Source organism: Prionailurus viverrinus, chromosome D2 (assembly GCF_022837055.1).
Source record: "Prionailurus viverrinus isolate Anna chromosome D2, UM_Priviv_1.0, whole genome shotgun sequence".
NCBI classification, from domain to species: Eukaryota; Metazoa; Chordata; class Mammalia; order Carnivora; family Felidae; genus Prionailurus; species Prionailurus viverrinus.
Genome location: NC_062571.1, coordinates 85389503 through 85394390, shown reverse-complemented (window position 1 = coordinate 85394390; position 4888 = coordinate 85389503). Strand labels below are relative to the sequence as shown.

The 4888-nt window shown below is 43.6% G+C and overlaps 1 protein-coding gene across 4 annotated transcripts in view; it reads right to left on the bottom strand.

Moving 5' to 3' along the window:
- Positions 1 to 4888, bottom strand: part of MGMT (O-6-methylguanine-DNA methyltransferase) — a 366049-nt gene that overhangs the window by 117295 nt on the left and 243866 nt on the right. The window lies entirely within an intron of this gene.

Sequence of the window (4888 nt, the reverse complement as noted above, 5' to 3'; positions counted from 1 at the left end):
CTCCTTGCCTTTATGCCTTCCACCCCACGATCGCACACCCCCCAAAATGAATTCTACATTTACGATCCTATCAGAGGCCACCAATGGTTCACGTCCCAAGGTCAACAATAGAAGGAGGAAGAGGCAGTAAAACTTAACGGGGCCCCAATTTACTCACTTTCTGGGTGGTCACAGGTATGTTGCTTAAACTGGATATCAGTTTTTAATGGGCATCCTAAGCCCTCAAAATCTGGGGTTCGAACTCATGTCAGAACCTAAACACGACCACAGAGGAATTTACGGTGGTATCTGAAAACACTCTCCCCAACCAGAAAATTCTATGTAAATTTTCAACTCCTCCTCGTACAGGGTATGTGTCATAAGAACTACATACTTTTTTTCCCCTTTTGTAAATGATTCCTAAATGCATAAGCAATAAAACATTTTTAAAACACAGTTTAAAGAGTATACTTGGCAGACTAGAATGCCTTAAAAAAGCCTATTTACTTTCTCCCCTAAACGTTCAAATTGTTAAAAGGAAAACTGTATTTTATCAACACTTTAACATACCATTAAAATCTCTCCTATTTGACAGATGAAGATAAAAACACCCCAAAACTCCGGATGAATTATCAGGTCCCTAATGATTCCAAAACAATTACAGGATGCAGAGCAATCTAGTTAAATTTTATTCAAAAGCTTACTACACTTGTGTTTTCTTTTATTTTTCTATCAAGAAACCCATGAGGCTTAAGCACAATTCATTATGTATGAGACCCCACTTGCGGTGCTTGACTGTTGATTAATAGCAAAGTTTGCTGTATGTACATTTGCAACATTAGATGCATACAATATGCTAACTTATTCTTTCACTGAAACTAATTATTTACAAAAATGACTACTTGAGACTACAATTTATTAAATGCATGCATCCAGTCTCAATTTGGCCCCAAAAGACAGCCTGGAATGAAGATCTTTTACTTGATGTGACAACTTCTGGAAACGCTGTTATTAATATTGTAAATGTGGCAAATAAAGAGTTCAAATAGCCTTATGTCTATGTTGCATTTGCTTTTTGCCACTGAAGCAGGGAACAAAGCGCTTTCCAACATTTCACACACCAGAGGTAGACTCCTCTTTCCCAGCTTAATTTAGCTTCCTATAAATAAAATGTTTATACAGTAGCAATGAAATAGTTTAAAAAAGGAACAGCTAACACGAAAGAGGAATAAAGAGTTCTCATCAAATTGTTAGGTAGGTAGATTACAGTTGTCAAGAATAAATTTAGTACGTTTGTTGAAAAATACCCATAAAAATACACATTTTTTAAAGAGTCATTTCCACCGGTCTCATCAAATTATTGGTACTCCCTTATGGGCACTTTTTTTCCCCCCACAGGATCTTTAGGGTTAGGTAACTTTGCATTATTCAGTAATTCTCTACACTCCCGGTAAAGAAGGGACAAATAATGAATTGGTCCACAGACAAAAATTATAGAAGCCTCACATTCACATGGAGATTTCATAATGGGGCATCTGGTCAACCGCAAGCATCCGCCAGGCTGACTTTATAGTGCATGTGGCCCAGGGCAGCAGCCACCTGTTCTGAGTGTCCTCCACAGTCTGGTCTCTCTCTGCTGAGCCAACCCGCACACTCTCTACAGGTGCCCCTTCCAGTGCCCTCAAAGACTCTGTGTGGCCTTGCTCCGCTCTGCTGAGGGTGTGTGCCACTGCAGGCTCAGGAGACACAGAGAGGAATCAGACTCCTTCCTTCACATGCCAAGATAAGGAAAATCGATGTCTGTGCCCAAACGACAGAATGATAGTGCAGAAGGTCATTACATGTACTAATTGCTCTGTGCCATTAAAGTTTTGCAAGGACACCTAAGGAAAAAGACATAGGTTTCAAACAAGGGCTTGCTCTGGGATATAAGATTTTAGGGACACAGAACTGAACCGTCAGTGAGAGGGCCTTTGCTTCCTAAAACGCACAACTGTGAAGAGAAAAAAGAAAGTAGCATGAGAACTGGAAACTCTCAGGGCCATAGTTAAGATGGGCAAAGATGACTGATTGTCAGGCTTGCTTGCTTTCAATGTTTATTTATTTTTTTGAGAGACAGAGACAGAGCACGAGTAGGGAAGGAGCAGAGAGAGAGGGAGACACAGAATCTGAAGCAGCCTCCAGGCTCTGAGCTGTCAGCACAGAGCCTGACGCGGGGCTCGAACTCACAAATCATGAGATCATGACCTGAGCCGAAGTTGGCGCTTAACCGACTGAGCCACCCAGGTGCCCCAAGATGACTGGCTTTCTACCATGCAGTCTAATACCCCACTCTCTCAGTAACACATTCAAGGTCAGCCAGAGTCAAGGCAACTGAATACAGAAGTCCCAGTTGAGAGAATGTCTCACTGTCAGACCTCCATTACATGATACGACATTTTGGAAACGAGGGGTCCACTGAATAAAGGTGAGGACCAACTATAGGGAAACAAGTCAAGGAAAACACTTGCATAAAATTTCATAGCTGCTATTTACTGAGCGCCTACCACGTGTGAGGTATTTAATTAAAAAAAAAAAAACTATTCCATATTTATTCCTCCCAATAACCCCTGAGGGAGATATTATCTCTATGTTCCAGAAGATGAAACTGAGTCCAGAAGCCTTGTGATAATAACTTAATCAATGCATGAGGGATGCAACCGGAACTTGAATTAAAGTCTGATTCCAAAGACCTTAACCTCTGGACCACCTCCTTGAAGTCACAGGATTCCAGATCATCTCTGAAACGGAAATGAGTAGTCACCCCTTACAAGGAAAAGTCCTTATGTTCACATGCTCTATTCTTGATAGCATATATCCTATATAGCATTTGGATTTATTCTTTTATGTTTAGGTAACTTATTATAAAGTTCTTCCTAATCCGTAAGACTACAACCTTGGCCCACTGCCCTATCAATTCGAGGACAATGGGAATCTAAGTGTTAAATCTAGTTCTGTTATATACTAGACACTTCCAGGAAGACGGACGGAGTGTCCACACTGTAGGGTCTTGGGTCTTTGGGAGCAGCCCGCTGGGCATCACTGGTCTACACCCTCAAAGGAAGTCCATGTTTACATTTAAATGCCTCGATGACCATTCCACACAACATTCCTTTATACAGGTAAGCAGCCTAGGCCTTAGAATGTCCCAGGCTCACCATCTTCCCTACACTCAACCCTCTGGAAGCAAGGACCAAGGTGATAAAAGCCACGTTATGGTTCTTAACGTGGCTTGGCAAACCAGCAGGGCAGGCTGGTTTGCAATGGGCAGATGTCAGTCTAGGCTGCATGAAGGAGTCAGATGGGTGGGCTCCCCACAAAGGCTGCTCGAGGTCTTTGGCTGAAGAGCCACGCGTTGTCGTGGAGCTGATCCCAACTCTGCCTCCCAGCCCTGGGGTCCGATCTGGCACAGTGCTGGTGCTCAGGATCTGCCTGCTGAACGAGTGGGTGGACAAGACGCAACGGTGAGAACACGGCCACCACGGCACACGTGCTGTGAAACACCTGCAGTTCATGTTTCGTTTTTCCAATGAATAATTTGCCGAAAACATTCCCCGGGGGCGGGGGGGTGGGGAGGGAAGAAAAACCCACAAAGATTTTCTAAACAGCGAGAGCTACATTTCTCTGCCTTTTCAGATTTTGTAGCAGAATGCTGAGTAACAAAGTTTGTTAAAGCCCAGGGACTGGGCATCACTTCCAATTCTGCTTACTTTGATAGGACTCCACAGTCAAAACCTGGAAGTGTTTCAGATTTGAAGACACAAAACTAAGTGGGTTTTCTTCACGGCATTCCCCACTCCTGCTATAAGGCAATCAACTGTATAACGAGATGAAACACAAGAAAAATGAAATTCAACAGCAAATACTTCATTCCTTGACTACTGATAGGTGTTGAATTCCAGCAACTGCACACATGCGAGGAAGGCCACCTGTGCTGCCCCTCCTTTCTCCGTGAGGTTTTTCAGTCTCCCAAGAGCAGCTCATCAGGTCACCATAGAAAGAGGGAAGAGGGTCCTTGTGGGGAGAACTCTGTGCCCCCCCCTCCGCCCCCCACCCATGACATGCAGGGGACACCAGCAGACCCCCTGCAGTCACTGCCTTGTGATCAATTCTGGGGGAATACAGGCATAAGAAGGAAACCCACTTCCGGGAAGCAGAAACATGAGTGCCCCTGCCACGGTGACTGGGAATTCTGGAAGGTCTGGTGAGCAGTGGGGCGGAGCATCTCAGAGACAAAGCATGTGGCGGGGAAGGCGGCACGTGCCTGAGCCTGGAAAGCTACTGCCCCTTCTCCAGGTTCTCACGCCTTAGGTACTAACGGGACTAAAACATACCCACCCCTAATATGGTTGACAAAATTGATCTCCATACAGCATCTAGACGACTTTGTTGTGATGCAATTCAGAAAAAAAAAATCGCATCTTAGCAAGGGAAGGTGTCTTAATTTAAATACTAAAATAATAACTCAATGTTCTGAAGACACCACCTCTTTTCTCTCCAAAAGGCATGTGTTACAGGAAGACTGACCTCCACAGGGTTTAGTCCCATTAACTTGTGTACTGGGCTCATTAATAAATAATCCTGCCACTAAATTACCTGTCTTGTAAATTGGTCTGTACAGTTCTAAATAATAGATAGTTCCCTATTTTCAAACACAATGGAGTTTTTAAAGAAAAGTGTCGCTTATGATGGAAGACAGCACTGCAGTTTCCTCTGGCAACAACTTTCCGTAGCTCACTTTCTCAGAAAGCCTTCGCTTCTCCTATTTATTGTTGCAGCTGGAACACGTTAGCTGGTGAGCAGAGCTGAAAACCCTGCGTTTAATATCAGACAAGTATATTGACTATACATCAGTGGCCAAAAAAATCTT